The sequence below is a fragment of the Rhamphochromis longiceps genome, linkage group LG8 (genome assembly GCF_057381845.1).
Source record: "Rhamphochromis longiceps isolate RC_006_pf linkage group LG8, R_longiceps_female_GT1.1, whole genome shotgun sequence".
NCBI lineage: Eukaryota > Metazoa > Chordata > Actinopteri > Cichliformes > Cichlidae > Rhamphochromis > Rhamphochromis longiceps.
This window is the reverse complement of record NC_140564.1, coordinates 20,365,435-20,384,215: the sequence shown is the minus strand read 5'-3', so window position 1 is coordinate 20,384,215 and position 18,781 is coordinate 20,365,435. Positions and strand designations below refer to the sequence as shown.

Sequence of the window (18,781 nt, the reverse complement as noted above, 5' to 3'; positions counted from 1 at the left end):
GTGGGAATATTTGTAGTATAGTTTCGACATATTGTATAATCATTTAACACTGCCTGTGTTTACAATAATAGAGCAAATGACTCATCAAAATGCAAATGTATTTCTTTCTTCTTCTTTTTTTCTGTAAAAAAACATCCACGCCAAGCAGTGTTGCATTATAGATGCCTCATAGGACATTCATTTTTCTCATGTTATATCCCTTATTTTTGCTACTTGCCATAATGTGTTTTGATATGATCTCTAGAAGGATATTGTTTACAAAAATGTACAAAAACACTAAAAACGTGTGTTCATTTTTTTTTTTTTTTTTAATTTCTTCAGTATGCATGATAAAGACATTTTTTTTGTATGGCTTTTTTTCTGACTGTCACCTCAATACCAAATTTTGTAGCAGAGGCCTCCCCGTTCCTTTGTCTTATTTGTTCTAGACCCCATGTGATACGATTTCCCAGGCTGTACCTGTTATTGAGATGATGAACGGATTAGAGAAGCCAATAAAAACTTTTTGTTACAAAAGATAGCGCATTTGTCGTTATGTCTCCCAGAAGTATCAAAATCCAAAAGATTCCTCAATACTGTTGATTAGAAATGCTTATTGATATGGATCAGTACATGGACTAGAAGAATTTAACTTCAGATATCAGTACTATATCAAAGCAGGCTACTGTATTCACATAACTATAACTGGGTGCTTTTAACTATTCAGATTCTGGTGGCATAATAACAGCTATTGGCCTTCTTATGTAGTCCATGTCTACTGAATTTAAATAGGAGCAAATATATTAGCACTTACCGACATTAAATAACGCACTAGAAGCTTCCATTTCGGCAAACAAGGAACTGGGTTTGTAAATACAGTTTACAGTCTCTGATGCGATCCCTCCCGGATACGATTAAATTTTTTATTACAGTATTATTTGACAAGAGGCTCTGCTGCCAGACAATGGGGGCGAGTTATAATCTCGTTGATATATTCCCATGTTTGCTTCCATATAGCCTTCGTGCCACATATGCTAATTCCCATGCCCGTAAACTGTTATCTGTATCGGATGTATGAGCATTACCAGGTGATTCTAGGTCTCGCCACTTCTCTGAATAGTGAGCGGTGGTGAGAAATATAAAGTAAATAATTTTCTGACATGCAATCCAAAATTTTTCAGAGCTATGTTCTTGCCTGGTAATAGGTTGCAAAGGGTTGTCATAAATATACCCAATGATAATTGATGGAAAATAATGGCTTTCAGTCTCAAAAGGCCAGTATTATGTAAATACCTGAATGATGAATGGGGAGTTGTCAAAAAGCTTGTAAGCGAATGATGGAGGATCACTTATAGTGTGAAAATTATGTCAAGCTCATCACCTAATTACAATCACAGAGGACTCTGGACTAACACATCATGGCTCTCCAAATGTTGGAACCAGATATGACATAAGATACGATGCAGCACACAGGTTTGTGGCCTCCAGTTTTAAAGCCTCAGGTTTAAGTTCACAGTTTCTGCTACATTGGTGTTTAGAGGTCAGAATACAGTTATGTGTAGACGGCATTGACACATTGCACAGACACAAATGCCTGCCAATTAGTCCTTATATGGAAACAAAATACTAGAATTTCAGTAACCAAAACCTGAGCACTGATTTGTTGATCAATCAGCTACCAGAATTAACTGCATAGCAACCCAACCCATTTATCATATCAGTGCATAAAACACTAACATGGTCAAGAGATTCAACACACTCCTGAGACTGAAATAGACTGAACACCTGTTCAAATGAAGGGTAAATCAGCTAGTGACCAAAAGACAATGGCTTTTTAACACAGGACGTGTGCAGTGACTGACTCATGTTTGGAGCTATACTCTGTGTCAATGGATGTTTTGGAAGAATGATCTTTGACACATCATACTTCCAGATTTGCAAGCCTACGTCAAGAAGCAGTAAAGCTATTTTAATGGTGACTTATGTGATATTATTTGAGCCATGAACTGTGATGCTGCATTATTGGCTGGCGGAAAAAAAATCAAACCAATCAGTTGAGGAGCCTTCAAGGACAAGGGTTCTTCAAGATAATGATTAGCGCTGTCTTTTTGTGCCAAGCTGTTATCACCCTCCTTCCCTTTCATGAAAATCATGTTCTTAATCACAGTCATCATAGGTGGGATATGTGTCACTGTCAGGAGAAACACCTTGGGTGGGGATACAGATGCGCAGAGTTATAGGTGACTTTGGACTTAGATTTTGCAAGAGGTTTTGCTGTTATTGCCGCGTAGTCATGGCATGTCTACAAAACATTCTGGCAAAACACGTAGCTGGCAAAACACGCACCTACGTAGCGTGCAAATGCAGGTAGATATCTGCATTTGCACGCACACTAATCAGACAATAAAGAGACAATAAACAGTTCATATAATTCTGTAGTTCATGACTAAAGACTCACTCAAGAAACAAGTAGTAACATTATTCATTAATATAACATTTCTGTTTGCATTAGTCAGATTTATCTATGTTTGTAGTAAAGATTTTGCAAATGGACACATTCAGTAACATGCAAAAGTCTCGAGCCACCTCTTGATTCATTTGGACGTTGGCTGATTTTTCACTCATTTCCAGTTGTTGTATCCAAACATTTCAGAGGAATCTTTTTGTTTGTTTTGTCACTTAAAACTAATTTATGGATTATTTAAACATCAAAAAAGCAAGTGTTGTGTCTACACATAACAGACAACTTAGCAAAGAACCCATTTTAAATTATGTCTTTAGCCACTATATTTTTTATTCAACAAAAGGACTAGATGTTACAATCCCTGATAATGCATCGCTTCAAATGGAGAAAGTCTTCCCCCTAATGTGATGAATGTAAACTTGTGGACGGTACTCTTGGCCATCTTTTTTGGTCCTGTTCTACGCTTACAGCCTTTTGGACTAGTATTTTTAGTTTCTATAGCATTGTTTACAACAGGCAACTGTATCCTGACTGTCTTATGGTGATCCTGGGCTGCCCCAGTGACTCCTTGGCACTTCCCTTTGCTGTTCAACAGGCCCTCGTGTTTGGTATGGTGATTGCCAAACGTCTGATTCTGGGGGAGTGGAAATCTGCCTCCCCTCCCTGCTTCAAGAGGTGGCTCGAGGAGATGGTCTCCTGTTTATACTTGGAAGAAATTCGGTTCTCTACATCTGATTCCATGGAGAAGTTCAGGAAGATATGGGGGCCCTTTATAGACCACATTAAGAAGGACAGTTCACGCCCTGGGTCCTGACCACGTTGTTTTAACTGCTTTCATTCTGAGCTGTTGCCCATAACTGTTATTGCAAAACAGACATATTGCATAATTGTTATCGGCTCCTCCTATCAATCTTTGGATTTGATCTTGTGGATTTGATCTTGTGGATTGGACTCACTGGATTGTGAGTTGTTTGACATGTATACCAGTTGCTTTTTTTTCTTCTCTGCTGTTCTTAATAAGTGCTGGCCGTGTACCCTGTTGTGGGGTTTGTTGCTCTGTTTTTTTTTTTGTTGTTTTTGTTTTGTTTGTTTGTTTGTTCCTTTTTTTTGTTTTTGATTTTTTTTGTTGTTGTCTTTATTGTCTGTGTTCCTCTGTCCCGCTGTTTGTGAATGTGTAAAAATTTTGAAACTTGCAGAAATAAATACATTAAAAAAAATGGTCTTGAGGAATGGCTACTATGAGAAAAGGCAGCCTGGAAACTTTACCAATGGGACACATCGCTGTGTGCCTCAACTCCACAGGGTGTTTCGGTCTTGTATCACAAGCTATAATGCCATTTTTAGTTTCTTTTTAACTTCCCTGGTTAGGTTTTGGGATTAGAAAACTGATCTAGATTTTAATATTAAAACTTTAGGACACATCATCAGTAGTGGACCTTGGATTCATTAGGTGTTTCAGCCTGTCTTAAAAACAAAACATTTATTCCCATAAACTCCACTTAGTTTTTTTGTACCAACAAGGTGAGTCCAAAATACAGCGGTGTGAAAAAGTGTTTCCTGAGTTGTTATTGTTTTGTATGTTTTTCACACTAAAGTGTTTCAGATCATCAATTAATTCAAAATATTTGACAATGAGAACACAAGTAAACACAAAAGGTATTAATTATTAAAGGTAAAAAAATAAAATAAAAAATCCTAACCTACATGGCCCTGTGTGAAAAAAGCGGTCTTTATGATATCCAAGACTTTTGGGAAAATACTCAAAAAATACCTGTGGATTGATGAGACACAAGTTAAATGTTTTGAAAGGTTTGTGTCCCATTGCATCTGGTGTAAAATTAACACAGCATTTCAGAAAAGGAATTTCATACCAACAGTAAAATACAATGGTGGTAGTGTGATGGTTGGGGCTGTTTTGCTGCCTCAGGACCTGGAAGGCTTGCTGTGGTAAATGCAATGATAAATTCTTCCTGATGGAGAATGTCCAGCCATCTCTTTATGACCTCAAGCTGAAGGGGACTAATAAGAGTAACAGACTGAACTAATTAAATTATACAATATATTAGTGTCATTAGAAAATTGTACTTTGTAGTCAGTATAAACTTATAATGATATAAGTTTGCATATGATAGAATACTGCATGATGACCCTTTGATGACTTAGACCAGGGTGGGCAATCTCAGTCCACGACTTGGCCGGTGTCCCTGCAGGTTTTAGATCTCACCTTGGGTCAACACACCTGAATCACATGATTAGTTTGTTACCAGGCCTCTGGAGAACTTCAAGACATGTTGAGGAGCTAATTTAGCCATTTAAATCAGCTGTGTTGGTTCAAGGACACATCTAAAACCTGCAGGGACACCGGCCCTCATGGACTGAGATTGCCCACCCCTGACTTAGACTGTTGTTCACTACAAGACTTGTTCTGTTCTCTTTTATAAGTTTCTTCCCACAGCAATAATAAGAGCTGAACAAGCAGTTTCACTCCCTACCAGGAAGAGGAGACCTGAACACTCTTATCTTCACTCCCTAACAAGAAGAGGGGCCGCTTCCTTCAGAATCTCACACACATACACCTACATACGCATTAACATTCCTCTGTCTACGAACAGACGTATTCACTATTGTATTGCCCTTGTATATAAATAAAGACAGGAGCCATCTCAGAGCGCACATCACAGGGCCCCCCACTCTCGTGTGAGCGCTCTGTGGCCGCCCTTGCAAGTAAAATCTGCAGTGTGTGTGTGTCTCCACTCTCGGACTCTCAGCTGAAGAAGTGTCTTTAGAATACATTTCTTGACATTTAGTTTGGTCCTCCGAGCCGGATCAGAAATATCAGAACTGTTATCTGTGACTCTGATCCAGGATCTGGTGCACTGATTCCTGATGCCGTGCCAAAGTCTGTCGACAGCCCTCTTAGACGAGGAAGAAAGCCCCGGGACGTGAATTTGGGTCCGGGCCGGTGTCTATAGTCTGGTCCATGGTGGTGGGATTCAGTCTGACGATCCGAACCACCAGTGAGACATCTGAGGGTGAGAAACACTATTTTGATATATAAAACCGCCGCAAAGGTTTAAAGAAACGTAAAATACGTTTAGACCGATTTTAGAAGTAGCCAAAATTACTTCGTGACAAATTAAAATACGTTTAGACAAAGTAAAAAAGGTTTAAGTTCGCCAAAAGGAACTGTGTTTAGACTGCTTTTAGAGGTAGCCGAAAGTACTTCGTGACAAATTAGCCCGCAAATGTCTATGTGTGTATTAGGGGTGGGTTTTTATAATTGATTCATCGATTAAAATCGATTCTGGCTTGGATAACGTAAAATCGATTCATTAAAATCCTGAATCGATTTTTTTAATATAAATTTATTTTGCCCGAAATGCCAGAATCTCTGGTGACATCTCACAAAATTTCAAGAACCACCAAACAGTTAAGACAGTAAATGAGAGCAGGTACACGGATTCTGCACATAGACTTAAACACACAGCGCGACCCGCGGATCAGAATCAGTGAGCTGTCGCCTTTCTCACGGTCGGGGCTGAAAGCCGACAGCTCGCTGATTCTGATCTGTCGGCGGGTCCGCGCTTTGTGTTCACGCCCTTTATGAGCCGATTCTAAAGCTGTTAGTTTGATCTCTCTCCAAACAATATTGACCGAACCAGCAGCAGAAGAAGATCCAAACGCTTCACATAAACATCGTCATGAATTCACTCTGACTTTTACTGTTTTGCTTCCACCGCGATGCACAGCTCTCTCTCTCTCCCTCTCTCTCTCTCTCTCTCTCTCTCTCTCTCTCTGTACTTCAAGAACAGTTTCCCTTTCTTCATTATTCGCTTGCTTGTTACACAAGTCTACTGTTGTTTACAGCGCTGTCAGCCGCTGTTTTTTTCCCTTTTACATTCTTCCGAAAAGAAAACCTCATTTCTGCCGTTCAATACTGAATAAATTTAAACTTTTTAAAATTATTCAAAATGCAAAACGCTTAACCGTGTCTCTAATAAAACCGCTGTAACTTCAGAGGTAATGTTCATATGTTGATTAATGGTTTTCTTTCGTTTTTGATGTACTGCAGAATATTTTTATAAAATCCCAGGCCAGGAAAATCACCTTCATGTTTTTCTGTGTTTTATCTTCAGCTACTTTGACACAAAAGCATCTGCTGTGACGCTCACACCTTTGATAAAGTCTTGCGAGTGTCAGCTTCCTTTTTATTGATACAAAAATATGTAAATGTACTGATCTGAATTATAACATTTCTGACTGTCAAAATTTCCCAGATTTAAATCGAATCGAATCGAATTAAATCGAATTAAATCGAATCGTGGATCGAATCGATTCAGGACCTTGTGAATCGGAATTGAATCGATTCTAGAAATCAGTGACGATACCCAGCCCTAGTGTGTATGTGTCCAGAAGTAAGTTGATTTTAAAGCACAATACGCTGCTTTGTTTTCTTTGCTTGAGGCTCACGTACTGGTGACAAAGGAGAACGGTTGAGTTTAGTCTCATAAAACTGATACCGCTTCACTTTTTAGAGTGGAGTAGAAGGGCGTATCAGCAAACCACTCCGGAGTCTGGCGTGCCAGAGACAGCCCAGCAAAATCTTTGAAAATGGGGAATAATAAGTGCAACTAGGTGAAGAAAAGCTAAAAGAAAGCTAAAAACCGCAGCTGTAAAGGGAAGTGCAATCCCTCAGCCATTACTCAGCTGAGAGCTGCCCTGAAACAAGAAATTACATTAACAAAAGACCCAAAGAAAAAAAATTAAAACGTAAGGAAGAGTATAGACTTTTCCAAGCATGGGAAATCGAAACTGAAGGGAGAACTGAAAAATAAGAGATCAAAGTAGAGATCACAGAAACTGGGTTGTATTATCAGCCGACTGAAGTTTAAAAAGGGTTGGAAACAGACCCGACTGAATAAATATAAATACAAGAGGAATAAAGTAAAATAAACAAAAGGCTAAATTAAATTAGAGCTTAACTGTAATGTATTCAAACTGATAACAGCAAGGATAACAACCTGTAAACTGGTATTAACAATGAAACATAGTTGGGATGAGGACCATGCCCAGAATAAATAGAATGAAAGAAAATACATAATTCACACAAACACATATTAAATGAAATCGAGAGATGCATACGTTATATTAAGGTTGTGTCATCGTTCAGCCAAGGAAACTGTGTGAAAAGGAAAATGTCTCCAGCTTGAGAAAGGGTGGAACTGCAGATCACCTGCAGCCCTTGGTGGATACAAAATAAAATATAAATAAAATATTGTAATATACTATTGCTGTTATATAAAAGATAATAGCATTAATAATGAAATAATATTAATATGAAGGGGCACCTTAGTCAGTTATGATGTGAGGTGGATAATTGCTAAAAGTAGTCTGCATCAAGCTTAAGGTTTGCTCAAATTCAGTACAATTACATATGAGATGAAGAAAATAAAGAAAATATCTAAAATAATTAAGTGCATAGACGAATTTGACCTGCTTGAAAACCTGTCATCCTAGATGAGACATTACTGAAATATAGAGCACACCTATACTAACAACTAATAAGCTAAACCCTGTATACAACGGCTAAAGCTACAAAATTGAGAAGCTGAATTAAATATGTGGTCACTGCTAAGCTGATGAGCAAGTAACATGTTTTTTAGAGCAGGAGCTGCATGCCTTTTTTGCATCCTGACTCATGTGTGTAAAGCGTTCATGCCATCAGCAACTTGTTTTTTGTTTTGTTTTTTTTGTTTTGTTGGGTTGAAAAATAAATAAATTTGTGATCACACTTGTGGATAACAGTGACATATAATGATTAGGCATATGATTTACTAATACAGATGAAGTTTATTCTAAAGTTCAAGGAAAACAAAGAAGAACAGCATCTTCAGTTGTGTCTTGGCTGTTGTTCTCTGTGTAGTGTGCTGAGTTTTTGCTTTTTGTTTTTTAAAATGTTGCTTGAGTGAGGAGTACTGTGACTTCTGAAGTGGCTCTCATCATGCGACCTTGATGATGATAAGTTTAGAGCCAGCTGAGAGCTGGGTTGTCTGCTTTGTTTTAGGCGATAAGGCAGAAAAGTTAAAACTTACTTTCTTGTCTTGAAAAAAAAAGAGAGAACGGGTTTTGTTTTTCTCAGCCAACAACTACAATTTCATTTTCTGTTTTTGAGAAAGGAGAATTTAAAAAATAATAAAACAAACAAAGAGTGATGTTTTGTTTAAGTGGTGAAGAAAGCTAATACTGCAAAATACCATCTAATGCATGATCTGATAGCAGTAAATGAAATCACTGAAATGATGCCACCAGTAGTCGCAAATCCCCGCACTATACTGAATCAAGTCACTCCAAAAGAACAATGGTTCTCAGTGATAGACGCTTTTTTTCTCAGTGCCTTTACACCCCGATTCACAACACCTGTTTGGCTTCACTTTTGAGAGACAGAGACAGTTTCTACTCTACGTAGATGACATTTTAGTGACTGGCCACACAGAGGAAGGGTGTAAGCAAAATACTATGGCTGTGTTACGTCACTTGGCTGAGCAAGGCCACAAGGTATCTTTAAATAAACTCCAATTATGGAGACCTGAAGTCACACACTTAGGGCACACCCTCTCAGGTGAAGGCAGAAAGCTACTAAACAAGAGAAAAGAAGCCATACAAAATGTGCCACAGCCACAAACTAAGCATTCACATTCTTTCTAACTCTCAGTGAGCCTGACTTATGACCTTGGCTCCCTGTTTTTCTGCTTCCAACAAAGGTGGGGGTGCAGGTTGGATTCCAACACAGCCAAATCACCATCGACGCGACAAACCCATCTATTATTTACACACTTCACGTCAACCTTCTAGGAGGGTTACAATACAAGAAAATCACCACTGAAGACGTTGGACTTGATAAAGGAGCATGTGATCAACTTTTCTGGATCAACTTCAATGTGACAAACCGGTATACATCCATCCATTTCCCAGTGTTCTTGGACCAAACCCCAGGGAAGAACCACTCCATGTGCTATAAACAAAACAAAGGTAACAGGCTGCTTGGAAACACCACTAACTGCAACCGGACCGCTGGAGGAGGAGAAGGTGCCCCTGTGAACACGACTGGACCATCTAATGGCACGTACTGGGTGCAAGGAATGGCCTGGCTATGTGGACAACGGGCGTATTTCATACTGCCCCCAGGCTGGACAGGAACATGTGCTCCCATATTCCTGTCAGACCACACTTTCAGGATGAACGCAGTAAACACCACTTCTACAGTACGCTGGAAAAGAAGATCCCCAAAATTCAGCCACATGACCCAATATGGGGGAGCGATGTACCCAAGGAATTCAAAATGTGGACTACCGGACAGAAAGTACTCCATACATTGTTCCCCTGGGTGGGAACCGGATAAAACATGCTGAGGATTGAAACTCTGGACTACCGTTTTGGACTTTTCCTGGATGCTTCGTGCAAGATCAACAAACAACAGAACCAGGAAATTGATCCATTACGGATCGCAGTAGCTCTGGACATGATACTAGCAGAGAAAGGGGGACTTTGCGTCCTCTTCAACAACACCTGCTGCACTTACATACCAGACAATGTACACTCATCAAACATGACTGACGCCCTGAACGCCTTGAGACAGATCCAACAGGCCCAAAATCAGGACTATGTAAGCGATACAAGTGACCGGTTTTCTTGGCTTTACACTGGTTCCTGGCTACAGGTGCTAAGACTACTCATTGGAGTTGGAGTATTTTTACTTTTATTTTGTGTTTTTGTAACATGTATACTGCCATGTCTAAAACTCATGATTAACCGCATAATTATTTCCACTGTTGCTGCATACATAGCCGTGACAAATGATGATGATGACGATGACCCCGACCTGTTGGAACATGAAGACTTTGTGTGATTAATGATGATGTGACAGAAAATGTACAACAAGATGTTACATACTGATATCTCACTCAAAAGTTATACGTGACAAACAGGAGGGAATGTCATTAGAAAATTGTACTTAGTAGTCAGTATAAACTTTTAATGATATACGTTTGCATATGATAGAATACTGCATGATGACCTTTTGATGACTTAGACTGTTGTTCACTACAAGACTTGTTCTGTTCTCTTTTATAAGTTTCTTCCCACAGCGATAATAAGAGCTGGACAAGCAGTTTCACTCCCTACCAGGAAGAGGAGACCTGAACACTCTTATCTTCACTCCCTAACAAGAAGAGGGGCTGCTTCCTACAGAATCTCACACATACACCTACATACGCATCAACATTCCTCTGTCTACGAACAGACGTATTCACTATTGTATTACCCTTGTATATATAATAAAGACAGGAGCTATCTCAGAGCGCACATCACAGGGCCCCCACTCTTGCGTGAGCGCTCTGTGACCGCCCTTGCAAGTAAAATCTGCAGTGTGTGTGTGTCTCCACTCTCGGACTCTCAGCTGAAGAAGTGTCTTTAGAATACATCTCTTGACAATTAGAAAGTTCACAAAATATAAGAAATAGCTCTAATATATACAAATAGCTCAATTGACCTGATCTGATTCAATCTGAATCTGATTGAGATGTTGTAGCCTGACGTTAAAAAGGCGATTCATGGTCAAAAACGCTCCGGTGTGGCTGAATTACAACAATTCTGCAAAGATAAGATAAGTGGGCCAAAATTCCTCCACAGCACTGTAAAAGACTCATTGCCAGTTATCGCAAAGGCTTGATTGCAGTTGTGGCTGCTAAGGATGGCGTAACCAGTCATTATGTTTAGGGGGCAATCACTTTTTCATACAAGGCACTGTAGGTTTGGATTTGGTTTTCTTTCCCCTTAATCATAAAGATCTTCATTTAGAAAAACTGCATTTCGTGTTTATGTGTGTTATCTTTGTCTAATATTTTAATTTGCTTAATGATCTGAAACATTTAAGTGTGACGAACATACAGAAGACTAGGAAATGAGGCAAACACTTTTCACACCACTGTATCTCAATATGGTGTACAGTATGTTCTAAAAAAAATCTAAGGAAACTGGTCACATGGATAATAAACGAGAGAGAAAAAATACTGCAGATGAATAGTACCTGAATGTCATGTCCTTAAGAAGTAGGGAAAAAATCCAGGAAAGACATTACTCAAGATCTGAGTGATTCACCTGGCTCGTCAGCTGATCCATTTACTGTTTGACAAATTACAAAAGAACTGGACTGAAAAGGTCTTCTGCACATAAAGAGGATGCCAGGACTGATGTACAATAGTTAGAATTTACCAAGATCATTCTAGTTTACAATAATTATAACACGTAAAAAAAAAAACATTTTAATCAACTGAATTAAAAAGAAAAATTAGACTTTTGAAAAAACAAAGAAACTAAAACACTTTGGTGAACTTGGAAAACTAACTAAAATGTAAAAAATAGAGATGAAATATCCTTAGTTTTAAAATTGTATTATAACTCTAAAGATCTACCTTATCTTTACTACAAAACTGTATTACAACTTACCTGACGAGGCTTTGGGAGATGTGTTTATTTAAACTTTGGATGCCTACAAAACAGTAGTCAACTGTTTTCAAGAAGTTCTGTGTTTTTATTGCAATATCTTTACTGATTTTCCCAAATACAGACAGATGCCATGAAATACAACAGTTTAAAATATTCATTAAAAAGACCAAACCTAACACTAAACCTTATGAAAACAGAGAGTAGCAAACAATAAAACAATCCAACAATAAAACAATACAATATAATAAAAATATATTGTAAAAACTAAAGTGAAATAAAAAAAATAAACCCTGGAAATCAACTGACACTAAAATGAATTAAAGAAGGCTCTATGGTTTGAAGCTCAACATTATTGAAGCAGTGTGGGATCATGCTGACAGAGAATGAAGCAAAAGTCAGCCAACATCCAAAAAAGATATTCATGAAAATTAGAGGACTAGTCCTGAAGATTTCTTTAATAATAATTACAGATGATGGAGCCATTTCCAGCAATTACACTGAAAAAATCTTACTTCCACATAGCTCTCCATGCCATACGTGCGGATTCCCTTGCAATACAATGACTCTGTGTCATATATCGTATCAGGTAGTGGTGGGCGGATCGATCCCAAGTCGGCATCGGTATCGGATCGATACTAGCCTGGTGATATCAATTCTTTACTTTGAGTTCTGCTCATTTACAATGCTGTGCTTTCGGCAAAAACGAAACAACCAGGTCGCTGGACTCACCGCTCCTTTGTCAGCGGAGAGCAGGCACACTTTGCTCCATCTCCCCCACTCTTATGTTTCGGTGTTGCACTGACATGTCACGTAATTTAGACACTTTGGGGGTTGTGAAGTTGTTTACATGTTTATTATATTTTTTTGTTTTTGTTGTTGAGAATTTTAATTGTAATTTTTGTATTCGTTTATCAACAGTATTTGTTTTAATTTGTTTACTGGTTTGTGTGCACTTAAGATTTAAAAAAGAAAAAAAAAGTGCCACCACAGCAGACCCGATGGCATTTTCATGCTTTGCAGCATCATTTATTCTTACAATAATCACACGGTTGCTGTAACAGTACATTCAATGGCTTCAGCTCTCCCGCTGGCAGCCGTACACATCACCACCACCAAACCTGCAGCGGCATCGCAGAACATGCCCTACCACATACCCCCATCGCTCGCTTCACCTCACCCCGCGAGCAGGCGAGGGAATCGGCCTGGACCATCGGCACCCCATGCCCCAGCCCAGCGACGGGGAAGTGTCCACTCTGGCGGTCGCCCGCGCCTCCAGCGGAAGCCCAGGAGCTGGCCTGATGGCCACCCATATGGCAAGCAGCAGCGGCGACGCAGCAGGCGTGGAAGTGAGCTGGGGCTCATAGGCAGCTGGGCAGACGGCCGGCACGCAGGACCATGCAGCCTGCGTGCCGAAGTGGACAGCGCGCCGCCCTCAGGCGTGACAGGACCCCCGCGCACCTCGACCTTCGTCTCCAGCTTGACAGGTCCCGCTGGTGCGCCAGCCTCCGGCTCACCCCGAGCCGCGCACTGTCCACACGGTTGCTGTAACAGTAGCCTACATTCAATGGCTGCAGCCCTCCTGCTGCCAGCTGTACACATCAACACCAAAAATAACAACAGCACAAGCAGCGCACAGGTTTTAAGCCGGCGAGGCATCATTGTAGATGCAGTGAAGGTGAGTCCATCTCACCTGCAGCGGCATCGCAGACCAGGAGCCGCCACAATAATAAAACATTTTTTTTATTTAATTATAAATAAATTATTTCTCCTAATTATATCCTGGGTTTTAACTAATTAATAATACCAAAGGAAACATCACAAAAGACACTTAAGGTCATGAAAATTAATTGCGATTTAGCAATTCAATGAGGCATCCACCTTATTTATTGAAAATTATCGTATCAGTATTGGTATTGGCGATACTGGCCCGAATTTACTTGGTATCGGATCGATACCAAAATATGCAGTATCGCACACCACTAGTATCAGGAGTACCAAGCGCATCGAGTCTCACCACAGGCTCTAACTGCTCACCATCCAGAGCTGTTATAGCCAGCACATAATCACAATCTGTTGCTAATCTTGGGAAAGCGTTTCATGTACTTTGATAATAGTTTTTGTTTGTTGTTCTAATACAGGTATTGTAGAAGAATAAAGGTGGTTGTGCCAAATATTGACTTTCATGCTTGAAGGTATTGTTGAAGCTATTTTTGGCTTCTATGCTTAATTTCCATGTATGTTTGCACGTTTCAGAAAATGACTGCAGCTATTTCCAAATTTTCTTTAATATAACGAAATGAGGACTGGCTCAAGATTTTTGCACAGTACTATGTATTTTTATCTTTAGGCTATGTTTTAGCATTGAAATTCATGGTAATGGTGAAGTGGTGTACACAACTTGATTCAGATTTGCAGTTGTGATAAAGGTCAACTTAAGGTACTTTGGATCTTAATGGGAAAACTTTTTAAAAGTCTTTTTAAAATAGTTTTTTCTATTTTCTCAGCTGTTTGCACATAGATAATCTTATCACATATCTTGTGATGTCTACAAATCAAAGTTCATGTTATCTTTCTCCCCACCCTGTTTTATTGGCCATGTACAGTTGAACAATGTGACATCCCTTATAGTTAGTGTGATGTGTTTTACCGTGTACAATTGTAATAACTTCTAAAGCTCCCTCTTTATTTATTAAGTAGATTTTCCACATTTCAGTTCTGGGATTAGAGTTTCGATATAATTTGATATACACATATTCCTTACCCGACTAGTGATTAATGAATCTAGATCATGTATAGTTTTGAGAAGGGATTTTTAAGTTAGAATGAGGAAAGGTTTAATTTATAGTTATATATGGCCTAACCATAGAAGGAACCATGCAATTTCAAGTAAGCCTTAGATTTAAAGAACATTACTTAAACACACTCTTACTTCAGAGAACTATGCAAAGTAAAGAGACTTAAAAAAATCAACATGTAAAAATGTGCGGCTAAACAAGAAAAGAGTGGTTAATGGTAATTTCCTTCTTCTTGAAATGTAAATATAAAGGCTTGGGATGGTTTTCATATTGCATTAGATCATTGACACATTTTTTTTTTACCAACTTTTAAATGATAACTGAAATACTCTATGTCATGGAAAATTGATAAATAGATAAATGGCTTGAAAAGTGAACCCTTAGGTTATCTTCTTTGGGTGGGACCTGTACTTTAGCACTGTCCAAAGGAGGAGGAGTGGCTAACGATTAAAACTGCCTGTGAAGGGCAATTGAATTCTAACCGTACAAAGATTTTGAGAACTAAGGACTTGAGCACTCCTAACCTTCATTGGACGTCTTTTCTGTGTTTACGCTGATTTTTTTTTTTTTTTTCCAATGGCTCAAAAATTCATACGCCTGTCTATCCTTTGGATACTTGTAGCCCTTTTGGGTAAGTAGTCTGTTCCTATTGCATAAACTTTAAAACCACACATTTTCAACTTGTGTTTTTTATGTGAATCAGATTGAGCTGCAATTACAGCTAAACTGTTTAACACAGGTCAAGTCTTTAAATGCTTTTCATAAATAGTGATAAAACCATTATTTAGGTTAAGATTTTATATTTGTACTCATTCCTAAACCACTATTATATTTGTAGTAGAAAAATGGAAAGCTACCAGTGATGTGCGTTAAATGTCAGGAGGGATATTATACCCCTTATGTCAAACAGAGTGATTTGTGGCCCCAATAAAGGAAGTAATAAAACATATGGTAGCCATAGAATTATGATATTCATCAAAATATGCTAGTTCATAGCTCATTAATTTTTCCCGCCCAAAATAAATTATTTGATTATTAAAAAATAAAGTTTTTATATCAAATAGCATTCTTTATTTTTATCAAGTTTATTTTTAATTAAAAAGTTTTTATTTTCTATGCTTAAAAAACGCCATCTGGTGGTGGGTCAGTGCGTGTGTGCGCGCGCACCCCCGTGCCTGTGTCTGGGCCCGTACTCGTCTGTGTGTGTGTGTGTGTGTGTGTGTGTGTGTGTGTGTGTGTGTGTGTGTGTGTGTGTGTGTGTGAAAATGTGTTAAACCAGAGTAAAAGTGAGAGAGTGATATTATACCCCTTTCGTCAAACGCAGTGATTTATGACCCCCTTAATTGATTTATGACCCCTAATAAATTATTCATGAGCTCCGGAAGTCCGGAAGTAGGAAGTAATTAAGTAATAAAAATATGATATTCATAAAAATATGATATTCATAAAAATATGATATTCATAAAAATATAATTGATTATTTAGAAAGTTTCTTATATATCAAAATAGCATTCTTTTATTTCTTTAAGCAATTAAAAATTTTTTTATTTTTTTATGCTCAAAAAACGCCATCTGGTGGCGGGTCAGTGTGTGTGCGCGCGCCCGCGCGCGCCCGAGGCTGTGTGTCTGGGCGCTCGGGGGCGCGCCCGTGTCTCCGGACCGTGCTCTCTCGGGCTCCGTGCTCATGTGTTTAAAAATGTATTAAACCATATTAAAATTGTTTAGTTAAACTTGTGCTTTTGTAACGTTCAGTATGGCCACAAACACATGCTGCATGCCTTGGGGGAAAACTTTATTTAGATTTATATGCATTTGTAGATTTAGAATAAAACTCATACTCAGAAAAAACTCGCGATCCCCTAACCCTCCTTAGATACATAAGCAGGGAAAACTCCTTAAAAAACCCTCCGCGATTTCTCCAAAACCCTACAATAACTTGTTAGGGTACCCCCTCTATTCCCAAAACCTTATATTCGATAACAGGGAAAATCCTTAGTCTTTTTTCTCAAATTCAGCGCCCCGCGGCTCCCTTCATGCTCAGCCAAACAAAGCCAAAACTCCTTTTAAAAAATTCTCCGCGATTTCTCCAAAACCCTAGAATAACTTGTTAGCTACCCCTCTATTCCCAAAAAAAAAAAAGCGCTATAATCCAAAAACATTGGGAAAGCTCCTCTTACTAGCAAGCTCTAAAATTCAACCCACACTCTAAGTTCTACCTCGCTCTTAATCTCCGATCCACAACTTCTTGCAGAGCACAATTTTTTCCTGCTTGTTCGCTCCCCGCTCTGCTCCCGAATGCGCTGCTTACCTCGTTTGAAAATTCCCCCCTTAGACCAACTCCGCCTCACTGCGCCCCGCTGCCAATCACATAACCCTTGCACCGCTCCCTTTGCACCCCGGTTAGCCAATCGGCTCCAGGTCTGATTTTACGATCTCCCGCTGAGGTTAAGACTATCGTCGAACCCCCAGAAGACATCTGACTTCAGACGTATCAACAACTGGCGCCGCTCAGACTGCTTGCGAGTTCGCATAGGGAGCGGCCGATTTCAACAGCAACTTGCGTCTCTTTCCTTATCCGCATATCATTCGGTAAGTGTTAATCTTCCTCTCTAACTACATTTTTGCATTTTCCTTTTTACCATTCTGTCAATCCTTTCATTTAAAAAAATAAATAAATATCACAATGGTTTGTAACAGGTACAATACACCATCCATCCATCCATTCGCCTCCACTTATCCTTTTCTCAGGCTCGCGCGGTGCGCTGGAGCCTATCCCATGTACAATACACTTTAAAATATATATAAGCTCCACTTTTAACTCCCGTAAAGGTTTATACATTACATGTCTACATCACCTATCATGGCCTCATCGGGTATCTCATATCATCTTGTTATTGTTATGTTATGCTCCTTTGATATTTTGCTAGTTTGCGTGTTTTAAAACTCTTTTTGTTTTTCTTTATATTTTTAGACCCAGATGTGTTAACCTGATCCCTGCGAAACACCAGCTCTGCGTGGATTTTGACCGCGAGTGACCGGATGTTGTTTCCGGCCTGAGGTTGCCTGAAATGCCGTGAGGCTCGTTTGAAAGATTGCGCCCGAGACCAACTCCGCCTCCAAGGCATGCCTACCTTTAGCTGCCACCAGTGAGATATCAGAGCCGGGCTCCACATATCCAATCAGGAGCACGAGCAAGACAGCTTTTGCAGACTCTCCAGAAATATACAAGTCCTTACCAACTGCTCTGCAACCCAGTGTTTCTGGTCCCCTCACTAACATCGCTTTTTGAGATATTTTTTATGAACCACCAAAAAAGCAATTTTACCCCACAGACTGGGTCTGAGGGCAGCAGCGGGGACAAATGATTGTAATGAAGCGACGGACATTTCATGGCTGGTCTTGCATAATCGTGAGTTATTATGTCATATGGTGATAAGTACATAGTTTTGCAAGAGGCATACAAGCACTGTGGAAAAAGTAATCATAAAACTGTTTTTGTGAACACCCTACGTTATGCTTTAAAAAATGTGATACATGTAATGTGATCATCAAAGAACATGATTTAAAAAAAAAAAACTTTTATTCTTATGCTTTTAAAGTATGTCAGATTATCTTAAAACACTTATTTGTATGTTATAATGTTTTTCTTACACCATGTGTAATTTTTATAGACACCTTATTCATTGTATCAATGTGTAATTATGTATCTTTGATAAATAAATAAAATATTTAATCTTGTATTTGTGTACTTTCTGGTGATTCAATAAAAAATTAGTCACACATCGCTCTGATAAACACAGATGGCTGAAAGAAATGTTTGATGGAACAAAGGAAACAAGTGTCTTGCTGCTAAACTTTTAAGTCACCATGGTTTAAATGAGAAAGTCTGTATGTAAAACATGAAAAACTCCATATCAGTGATATCTACAAAGGTGTACTCATTTCTTTGTAATGGTACTTTACTGTTCCAATGAAACAAAAAGAAAATCTCATTTTTAAAGTACATTTTTCGGCCACCCTGACCTATTTTCAGGGGCAA

At 39.0% G+C, this 18,781-nt stretch overlaps 1 long non-coding RNA gene across 1 annotated transcript; it reads left to right on the top strand.

Annotated features, from left to right (window-relative positions):
• The first annotated feature begins 15,808 nt into the window (after nucleotides 1-15,808).
• Nucleotides 15,809-18,480, top strand: LOC146663586 (uncharacterized). Its single transcript, XR_014913047.1, has 2 exons — nucleotides 15,809-17,331; nucleotides 17,714-18,480. It is a non-coding gene; the product is annotated as an uncharacterized LOC146663586 (long non-coding RNA).
• The last annotated feature ends 301 nt before the right edge of the window (nucleotides 18,481-18,781 follow it).